The sequence below is a fragment of the Schistocerca serialis genome, chromosome 2, assembly GCF_023864345.2.
Source record: "Schistocerca serialis cubense isolate TAMUIC-IGC-003099 chromosome 2, iqSchSeri2.2, whole genome shotgun sequence".
Taxonomy (NCBI): Eukaryota; Metazoa; Arthropoda; class Insecta; order Orthoptera; family Acrididae; genus Schistocerca; species Schistocerca serialis.
This window is the reverse complement of record NC_064639.1, coordinates 1,130,672,870-1,130,684,594: the sequence shown is the minus strand read 5'-3', so window position 1 is coordinate 1,130,684,594 and position 11,725 is coordinate 1,130,672,870. Positions and strand designations below refer to the sequence as shown.

At 38.7% G+C, this 11,725-nt stretch overlaps 1 non-coding gene across 1 annotated transcript; it reads left to right on the top strand.

Annotated features, from left to right (window-relative positions):
* The first annotated feature begins 5,677 nt into the window (after nt 1–5,677).
* Trnal-caa (transfer RNA leucine (anticodon CAA)) lies at nt 5,678–5,752 on the top strand. The gene has a single exon. It is a non-coding gene; the product is annotated as a tRNA-Leu (tRNA).
* The last annotated feature ends 5,973 nt before the right edge of the window (nt 5,753–11,725 follow it).

Genomic DNA, 11,725 nt, shown 5'->3' with positions numbered 1-11,725 from the left:
TCAAAATTCTGAGGAAAATAGGAGTAAGCTATAGAGAGACCCCATATCTGGGACGAAAAGGAAGGAAAGATGAAATGGTTCACACCTGAGGGATAAGGTGTGTAATGTAATGTTGATAGAAATGAAATATTTAATATTCTGAGATTTACTCCAATGTTATGCAAAGTAAAACAAGTTTGAAACGCAGACACTTGATAAAGATAATTAAATAGGAAATTAGTAAACATGTGAAGAGTGTTGAGTTTGTGTGATAGAAAAAACAGAGATAAAAAATTGCAGAGGAACTATGATATAAAAGCTGTAAGGAAGTTTATGTGTTCTAAGTACTCAGAATGTTATTCATCTATATTGATATTAATACAAAACTGTAAAGTTTGTGTGATAGAAAAAACAGAGATAAAAAAATTGCAGAGGAACTATGATATAAAAGCTGTAAGGAAGTTTATGTGTTCTAAGTACTCAGAATGTTATTCATCTATATTGATATTAATACAAAACTGTAAACAACTATGGAATGAGAAGGTAGCCAGCATCTCATAAAAGATAAATGTTTCAAAGATTCTTTCCTGTAAATATGCACTTAAATATGCACTTTATTCCAACTATGACCTTTATTCCAACAACACTGCAGTTGCTATTACAATTTAAATATTGTGATGATAATGCAATGTTGGGTGCAAATACAGAAGCACTTTATGGTAACTATACATTAAGATTCAAATATTGTAAGGATTATTACATGCAAATGTAAAGGTGCATTCCTGTAATTACAATAGAGTTGTGATTACTGTTACAACATTGGCCAAGATAAAGCAATGATACATACTGATGGGGAACATATTACCCTTCTCAAAAGATATAAGTTACTAACATTATAATGTATTGGGATTTATAGAGAAGAATTTACAGTGAGATTATTCTTCCAAGTGCAGAAATATGAGGCGATACATACCACTACAGAAGAGTGATGTGTCTCCCTACATTTTCTAACCATCGAATGATACTCACAAATGAAAACTATAAAATAAAGTATCACAAGTAATACACTGTTACAATATTATGAGAAGCAAAGTTGCTACTCACCAAATAGCAGAGATGCTGAGTTGCAGATAGGCACAACAAAAAAGACTTTCAAAATTAAAGCTTTCGGACATTGTCCTTAATCAACAATAGACACACAAATGCACACACACACTCTGATGCAAACACAACTCACACACCTACACATGACTGCAGTCCCAGGCAAGTGAAACCGCACTGCGAGCATCAGCACCAGTGCATGATGGGAGTGGCGACTGAGAGGGCGTAAGGAGGAGGCTGGGGTGGGGAGGGGGAGGGATAGTATGGTGGGGATGGTGGGCAGTGAAGTGCTCCAGGTTAGACGGGGGGCAGGGGAGAGGTGGGGAGGAGGGGGGTGAGGAGTAGTGGAAAAGGAGAGAAAGGAAAAGACTGGGTGTGGCGGTGGAATGACAGCTGTGTAGTGCTGGAATGAGAACATGGAAGGGGCTGGATGGGTGAGGACAGTGATTAATGAAGATTGAGGCCAGGAGGGTTATGGGAACATAGGATGTATTGCAGGGAAAGTTCCCACCTGCACAATTCAGAAAAGCTGGTGTTGGTGGGAAGGACCCATATGACACAGACTGTGAAGCAGTCATTGAAATGAAGGATATCATGTTTGGCAACATGTTCAGCAACAGGGTGGCCCACTTGTTTCTTGACCACAGTTTGTCGGTGGCCATTCATGTGGACAGACAGCTTGCTGGTTGTCATGCCTACATAAAATGCAGCACAGTGGTTGCAGCTTAGCTTGTAAATCACATGACTGGTTTCACAGGTAGCCCTGCCTTTGATTGGAGCCAAAGAATAATGGGGTGGGAGGGGGGTTTCAGTCCTGTTGTGGGCTATTGTGACCCTAATCATAAAGTAATCTTGCAGTGTGTTCATCTTCCTGATCTACATAGGTATTTTTCATGGTTTTCCAAGGTCTAATATTTTTCTGTTTTTTATCTCAATCAGGCATATTACCTGGTTCCCCTTGCTGACAAATCCAAGGTGGCCACTGCCTTTTGCACTGACTGGAACCTGTGTGAATACAACAGGGTGCCTTTCAGTCTTTTTAACGGTGCAATAGTCCTTTCTAGGTTTCTTGATTCCATGCTCAAAGATCTGAAGTTCAAGTATGTGTGTAATTACTTGGACACTGTTGTCATTTACAGTGTCACCTTCTATGAGCATTTGCGACTGGTTTTAGAGCATCGAGGCCAGCAGGGCTAATGGTCAAACTATCTAAAGCTACATTAGCTCATCGTGAGACATTTTTTTCTAGTCTTGGATGAGGGAGTCAGAATTTATTAGTCTAGGACCCGAGCTATTTACAGTTTCCACCCTCCTAAGACTCAGAAAGGGGTAGCCTGTTTCATTGGAATGGCTAACTTCTTCCTAAAATTCGTTCCAAAGTTTGCTGAGCTAGCCACTCTGTTAAACATGTTGGGAAAGAAGGGCAAGCCATTTCTCTGGACTAACAGCCAGCAGGCTGCATCTGATGCACTTAAGATCACTTTGAGTAATGCTCATCTGGCCATTCCTGACACCAATCAACCCTTCTCGGTCCAAATCTACGCCTCTAACCCAGGGGTTGCCGCAGTGTTGCTTTGGCAGCAAGGCAGTGAACGAGGGCTCCTTAGCCTATGCTTCTACCTATATGTCTCCGTCTGAGAAGAAATACTCTATTTATGAGCTGGTAGCACTGGCTGTCCTCTTCACGCTAAAGAAATTTAAATATTACCTCAAACACTGGGAATTCACAACGGAGATGGACAATCGTGCCCTTAGTTAGGTTCTGGCTCGCCCATGTAAAACTGGACATATTGGGAGGTGGGCTGTTACCGAGGTTCTGGCATTGTTTGCTGACCCTCCACAACAACAACAGCAGGACCCTAAATTGGACTCCGTTAGTGAGCAGTTGAGAGCCAGTCAGCAAGTTCCTGGGTGCGAATTGCACAAGGACATTTGCTGCCACCACAGGCACCAGGATGAAGAGCTAAAAATCTTTCTGATTGCCATGCTTGTCCAGGCTGTTTTCAAATATTAACATAATTCTGTTGTGGTGGGTCATCTGGGGGTATAAAAAACCATTCACAAGATTCACGAGTTCCTAACCTGGCTCACCCTGCATCATGATGTTAGAAAAATTGTTGGCAGTGTTAGGAATGCAAGATTGCTATGACAAATTCCGATGGACACAGGGTGTTGCTTCAATCCACTCAGTCAGAGGTCCCCATGGAGTGTCCTTTTATTATTATGTTAGTCCTCTTCCAAGGACCCATTGTGGATGCTGCTATACGTCTGTTGTGGTTGATGGTTTTACTCAGTTCAGGTGGTTGCTCCCCTGTAGTGGTATTACTGCCAGACAAATTATTAGCCATTTGAGGTTGTGGGGTCACCGCCAGACACCACACTTGCTAGGTGGTAGTTTTAAATCGGCCGCGGTCCATTAGTACATGTCGGACCCGCGTGTCGCCACTGTGTGATCGCAGACCGAGCGCGACTACAAGGCAGGTCTCGAGATACGGGATAGCACTCGCACCAGTTTTACGGACGATGTAGCTAGCGACTACACTGACGAAGCCTCGCTCCTTTGCCGAGCAGATAGTTAGAATAGCCTTCAGCCAAGTCCATGCCTACGACCTAGCAAGGCGCCATTAGTAACATTGCATGTATCTATGGAGTCTCATTTGTATCGCCACAATCTCCAGATGTACCAAAAGGATGGATTAAAGTTAAGTATTCCAGGAGCTACGTACTTTTCTTTATAGCATTCATTACGTATCCTGTTTCAGACCTCACGCCATCCAACTTTAGCTTAGCGCGTGCCTTTTGGCTTCCTCTCATTGTGTCTAGGCTGTCTTGTCTAGACACAACAGAGGTGCTCTGTTGGACATTGCCTAATTGAACACAGTTTCTCCATTACCTTTCTATATTCTTGGCAATGAGCAATTGAATGGCTACATTCTTGGTGATGAGCTCTTGAAGGCTGTGTCGGACATCTTGTCTAACTACACTGTTATTGCTGTTAACGAACTCAACATCACAATTCTCACTTCTTTTCAATGACATAGAACATCTACCTACATTAATAAACCACATATTGACATCACAGCAATAGATCAGTCAATCAATCACACATCACATCAACAGCATCTGTCAATCATAATGTTCCCAACACATATACTCAACACAGAATGAATATTAAAAGGACATTTCATTTGTCTTGTAATAACTGCCATCAAAATAATGTATATGTCATCCGAGGACTTGTGCACCTCTTCAAAGCAGATCAGCGATCCCCAGAACTTCTATATTCACGTACACGCAAGTATTTCCTCTTGCAAGTTGCAGCAATAACGTCCTATCTTGAAGACGTGTGTCATTGCTTGGCATTACTCACCACAGGCTAATAAAGTAACAATCCCACACAATATCTGTCCTTTTACCTACCATACTTCCATTTTATCGTGGTCATTCACAAGACGTCGGGATATGCATTATTCCTCTGAAATGATACATTATCACCACAAGGCAATGCAACATTACTGCAGTTTTGTCTTTGTTTTCATTGTTTACTTTCACTTCTGACCTCATATGAAGTAACCACTGAATAAACTGTTCAATGATCACAGGACACATTTATAATTTCATAATCTACCTATAAAGTATTTTAATCACATGCTGGTGAGCTGAAAAGTAATACCTCTGAATTTTTATGTGAAAACTCTTAAAGCTTTTTAAATTCTACGTATTTGCAGTCCTTTTCATGAGAGGGCTCAAATGGTAGCGTAGGTAAGAGGAACAGCATGCTATAATTGAGTTTTGAATTCAAAGAGTTCACCCACATATGGAGCATCCTCTTCTTCAGCATGAAAATGCCAGACCACAAGTGAGTCCTGTGACATCAGCAACAATCTAACACCTTGGGTTAACTGTCATCAATCAACCTCCATACAGTCCCGAATTGACCCCCTCCAGTTCTCATCTGTTTCCAAAACTTAAAGAACATGAAACTTCCTGGCAGATTAAAACTGCGTGCCGGACCGAGACTCGAACTCGGGACCTTTGTCTTTCATGAGCAAGTGCTCTACCAACTGAGCTACCCAAGCACGACTCATGCCCCATCCTCACAGCTTTAGTTCTGCCAGTACCTCGTCTCCTCATTCTGGAAACATCCCCAAGGCTGTGGCTAAGCCAAGTCTTTGCAATATCCTTTCTTTCAGGAGTGCTAGTTCTGCAAGGTTCACAGGAGAGCTTCTGTAAAGTTTGGAAGATAGGAGATGAGGTACTGGCAGAACTAAAGCTGTGAGGACAGATCGTGAGTCATGCTTGGGTAGCTCAGTTGGTAGAGCACTTGCCCGCAAAAGGCAAAGGTCCTGAGTTTGAGCCTCGGTCCGGCACGCAGTTTTAATCTGCCAGGAAGTTTCATATCAGTGCACACTCTGCTGCAGAGTAGAAATCTCATTCTAGAAACATCCCCAAGGCTGTGGCTAAGCCATGTCTTTGCAATATCCTTTTTTTCAGGAGTGCTAGTTCTGCAAGGTTCGCAGGAGAGCTTCTGTAAAGTTTGGAAGGTAGGAGACGAGGTACTGGCAGAACTAAAGCTGTGAGGACGTGGCGTGAGTCGTGCTTGGGTAGCTCAGTTGGTAGAGCACTTGCCCGCAAAAGGCAAAGGTCCCGAGTTCGAGTCTCGGTCCAGCACACAGTTTTAATCTGCCAGGAAGTTTCATATCAGCGCACACTCTGCTGCAGAGTGGAATTCTTATCTCATTCTTAAAAAACATATTCGAAGTCTTCACTTTGACAGTGGCAAAGCAGTGCAAGCAGAGGTGAGGTTGAGGCTCTGTCAACAAAGTCAAACATTTGTCAGTGACAATATACAGTGACAGTATCAACAAATTGGTCTCTAGTTGCGAAAAATGTGTTTGTCACTAGGTTGACTACAATGAGAAATACATATGGACACATGAAAAATAGAGATGTACAATGTTAACAGTGTTTGCTTTACTTAAAAACTCTAAGAGTTTTCGCATACAAGATTCAGAAGAATTACTTTTCAGCACATCCTTGTACTTCTCACTTCTATCCCATATGTCTTTACATCGTAGACAGAATTTTTATAATGTGATTTCAGACTCTGTTGGTGTATTTGACAATCAGGTAGCTCTCAAGTGTTCTCCCAGATGGAATTCTGAAAATCAAATATGTCATCTGCACATGGTGTGAAAATATCAGTGTGTTTAAATGAATTCACAAATTTAGCAAAGGTTGACAAGGGGCAAGCAACATGGGCACCTAGAAGCTAACAGCAATCCAGTGTTTGAGAATACATGGAAACCAAAACAGACTTTTAATGCAGACTTCTTTTATTCACTTCAATAACTGGTTTTGATCATAATGACCTCTTAGCAACCAGTAATTCTGACCTAAGGACGAGCATCAAAATGGATACAGGGATTAGTGAACACAGTGTTGTTGTAGTGGCACTGAGAACCATAACTCTAAATCCATCAAAAATAAATGAAAAATATATGTATTCAAAAAAGCAGATACAGACCAGATGTGGCTTGAATTCAAAGAAATAGTATCAACAGCAACTGAGACATTTATACCAAATAAATTTACAAACTATGGGTCTGGTACCCCATGGTACACAAAACAGGTCAGAACATTGTTGCAGAAACAACAACAACAAAAAATGCCAAATTCAAACGAACACAAAACCCCCAAGACTGGCAATCTTTTACTGAAGCTCCAAATTTAGTAAGCTGGCAGATGAGCCAAAGAGATTCTTGTCATATGTAAAGTATGCATGTGGCAAGACACAACCAATATATTCTCTGTGTGATATCAATAGAAATACTATCAATGAGAGTGCTGCTGAAGCAGAGTTACTCAACACAGCTTTCTGAAATTCACAATCCAATTCAAGAACAGCTGCCAACACGAGTAACTTAGATTAGATTAGATTAGATTAATACTAGTTCCATGGATCATGAATACGATATTTCGTAATGATGTGGAACGAGTCGAATTTTCCAATACATGACATAATTAGGTTAATTTAACAACATACTTAAGTTAATATAACAACTTTATTTTTTGTGTTTTTTGTTTTTCTTTATTTTTTATTTTTATTTTTTTTAATTATTTTTTTTTTCTTAATTTATATCTAAAAATTCCTCTATGGAGTAGAAGGAGTTGTCATTCAGAAATTCTTTTAATTTCTTCTTAAATACTTGCTGGTTATCTGTCAGACTTTTGATACTATTTGGTAAGTGACCAAAGACTTTAGTGCCAGTATAATTCACCCCTTTCTGTGCCAAAGTTAGATTTAATCTTGAATAGTGAAGATCGTCCTTTCTCCTGGTATTGTAGTTATGCACACTGCTATTACTTTTGAATTGGGTTTGGTTGTTAATAACAAATTTCATAAGAGAGTATATATACTGAGAAGTTACTGTGAATATCCCTAGATCCTTAAATAAATAAATGTCTGCAGGATGATCTTGGGTGGACTCCAGCTATTATTCTGATTACACGCTTTTGTGCAATAAATACTTTATTCCTCAGTGATGAATTACCCCAAAATATGATGCCATATGAAAGCAATGAGTGAAAATAGGCGTAGTAAGCTAATTTACTAAGATGTTTATCACCAAAATTTGCAATGACCCTTATTGCATAAGTAGCTGAACTCAAACGTTTCAGCAGATCATCAATGTGTTTCTTCCAATTTAATCTCTCATCAATGGACATACCTAAAAATTTGGAATATTCTACCTTAGCTATATGCTTCTGATTAAGGTCTATATTTATTAATGGCGTCATACCATTTACTGTACGGAACTGTATGTACTGTGTCTTATCAAAATTCAGTGAGAGTCCGCTTACAAGGAACCACTTAGTAATTTTCTGAAAGACAGTATTGACAATTTCATCAGTTAATTCTTGTTTCTCAGGTGTGATTACTATACTTGTATCATCAGCAAAGAGAACTAACTTTGCCTCTTCATGAATATAGAATGGCAAGTCATTAATATATAATAAGAACAACAAAGGACCCAAGACTGACCCTTGTGGAACCCCATTCTTGATAGTTCCCCAGTTTGAGGAATGTGCTGATCTTTGCGTGTTACGAGAACCACTTATTTCAACTTTCTGCACTCTTCCAGTTAGGTACGAATTAAACCATTTGTGCATTGTCCCACTCACGCCACAATACTTGAGCTTGTCTAGCAGAATTTCATGATTTACACAATCAAAAGCCTTTGAGAGATCACAAAAAATCCCAATGGGTGGTGTTCGGTTATTCAGATCATTCAAAATTTGACTGGTGAAAGCATATATGGCATTTTCTGTTGAAAAACCTTTCTGGAAACCAAACTGACATTTTGTTAGTACTTCATTTTTACAGATATGTGAAGATACTCTTGAATACATTACTTTCTCAAAAATTTTGGATAAAGCTGTTAGAAGGGAGATTGGACGGTAATTGTTGACATCAGATCTATCCCCCTTTTTATGCAAAGGTATAACAATAGCATATTTCAGTCTATCAGGGAAAATGCCCTGTTCTAGAGAGCTATTACACAGGTGGCTGAGTATCTTACTTATCTGTTGAGAACAAGCTTTTAGTATTTTGCTGGAAATGCCATCAATTCCATGTGAGTTTTTGCTTTTAAGTAAGTTTATTATTTTCCTAATTTCAGAGGGAGAAGTGGGTGAGATTTCAATTGTATCAAATTGCATAGGTATGGCCTCTTCCATTAACAGCCTAGCATCTTCTAATGAACACCTGGATCCTACTATATCCACAACATTTAGAAAATGATTATTAAAAATATTTTCAACTTCTGACTTTTTGTTCGTAAAGTTTTCATTCAATTTGATGGTAATACTGTCTTCCTCTGCTCTTGGTTGACCTGTTTCTCTTTTAATAATATTCCAAATTGTTCTAATTTTATTATCAGAGTTGCTGATTTCAGACATGATACACATACTCCTGGATTTTTTAATAACTTTTCTTAATATAACACAGTAGTTTTTATAATTTTTGATAGTTTCTGGGTCACTATTCTTTCTTGCCGTCAGATACATTTCCCTTTTCCGGTTACAAGATATTTTTATACCCTTAGTAAGCCATGGTTTGTTACAAGGTTTCTTACGAGTATATTTAACTATTTTCTTGGGGAAGCAGTTTTCAAATGCATTTACAAAAATGTCATGAAATAAATTATATTTTAAATTGGCATCAGGTTCACGGTACACCTCATCCCAGTCTAACTGCTGTAGGCTTTCCCTGAAATTTGCAATTGTTAAATCGTTGACTGAACGTACTACTTTGGAGGACTGTTTAGTAGTGCTGAATGGAGCTATGTCATATATTGTAACTAGCTGTGCACCATGATCAGAAAGACCATTCTCAACAGGCTGAGCATTTATCTGGTTAAACTTATCTTGGTCTATAAAGAAGTTATCTATCAGTGAGCTGCTATCCTTTACCACCCGAGTAGGAAAATCCTTGAAGTAGTGAAGCAACTTAAATCACTTAATGAAAGCAAGTCTTCCAGTCCAAATTTTATACCAATTCAGTTCCTATCAGAGTATGCTGAAGCAATAGCTCCATGCTTAGCAATCATATACAACCAGTTACTCGAGGAAATATCTGTACCACAAGACTGCAAAGCTGCACAGGTCACACCAATAACTGAGAAAGGCAGTATGCGTAATCCACTAAATTACAGACGCATATAATTAATGTCAATATGCAGCAGGATTTTGGAACATATATTGTGTTCAAACACATGAAATGTTGAGTGCTATCGACAAAGGATTTCAAATTGATTCCATATTTCTAGATTTACAGAATGTGTGACTGGATTCATGATTTGCTATGAGGGAGGTCATAGCTCATAGTAATTGACAGAAAGTCACCGAGTAAATAAGAAGTGATTTCTGGCATTCCCCAAGGTAGTGTTGTTCCTTATCTATATAAATGATTTAGGAGACAATCTAAGCAGCTGTCTTAGACTGTCTGCAGATTATGCTGTTGCTTTATTGTCTGCTGAATGCATTATAAGATCAAAACCAATTGCAAAATGATTTAGATAAGATATCTGTGTGGTGTGAAAACTGGCAACTGGCTCTTAATAAAGAAAAGGGTGAGGCTATCCACATGGGTGCTAAAAGGAATCTGTTAAACTTCAATTACTCAATAAAGCAATCAAATCTAAATGACATAAATTCAACTAAAAACCTTGGATTTACAATTATGAACAACTTAAATTGGAAAGAACACATTGTAAATGTGGGGAAGTGAACCAAAGACTGTTTTTATTGGGAGAACACTTTGAAAATGCAACAGTTCTACTAAAGAGACTGACCACACCACACCTGTCCGTCCTCTTTTTGAGTATGGTTGTGCAGAGTGGGATCCTTACCAGACAGGATTTATGGAGTGCATTGAGAAAGTTCAAAGAAGGGCAGCAAATTTTGTGTTATTGGGAAATAGAGGAGAAAGTGTCATGGACATGATACAGGGTTTGGGGTGGACATCATTAAAACAAAGGTGTTTCTCATTGTGGCAGGATCTTCTCACAAAATTTCAATGGTCATCTTTCTTCTCCAAATGAGAAAATATTTTGTTGAAACTGACGTACATAGTGAGAAACTATCATCATAATAAACTAAGGGAAATCAGAGCTTGCACAGAAAGACATAGGTGTTCATTTTCTCTGTGTGCTGTCCAAGAGTGGAATAACACAGAATTATTGTGAAGGTGGCTCTATGGACCCTACGCCAGGCACTTAATTGTGATTTGCAGGTTAACCATGTAGATGTAATCAAATTGAGCAGTCTCCTTAAACTTACTAAAAGAAGCAAAGCAATTTTATTTTGTTGTTTTACTAAGTTTAAGGTAGCAGACCAATCTGATGACCATCATTATGATCAAGAACTGTTTATTGAACTGAATAAAAGAAATGTGTGTTCAAGGACTGTTTTGGTTTCAACGAATTCATAGTGACAGATGCTGATGTAGCAGAGAAAGATAAATTCCCATGGACTTCAGCAAGAAGCTGACTATCTCACAAATTTAAAAAAGTTTTCGTAAAGGATGTGTCAAATCTCTGCTAGGTAGGATGGGATACTCACGTAAGTGATCAAAGCAGTACTTTACATAATAGCACCCCCACTGTTCTTATCCTGTCTAAAGTGTTGGAGAAATTAGCTGCAATTCTTTTTCAAAATTTTACTGTACAAAATTATATTAGTCTAGACATCTGGTTCGATTTCCAACAGGGATACAACACTAGGGATGCAGAGAAAAGTTATATTGAAAAGGTACATGAAGCACGAGGTCAAAGGATGCATGCATTTTCTGAGATCTTAAAAAGCCGTTCCTCAGTAAACCAAGCCTTGCTTATCAACAAATTGGGTAAAAATCAGATTAAGAGGAATGGTCTGCAATGGCTTACATCATTCCTATGGAACAGAAAATAGAATATAACTGTCACTCCAAATGTATGAATTATTATTCTAAACAAAGTACAGTATCACATGACATACCCAAAGGTTCCATTTTAAGGCTAATGATATTCCTATTCAGTGTAGATGACTTATCCTTAAATATAAATTCCCCATCAGTTCTGTTTGCAGGCAATACTTCTGTTTT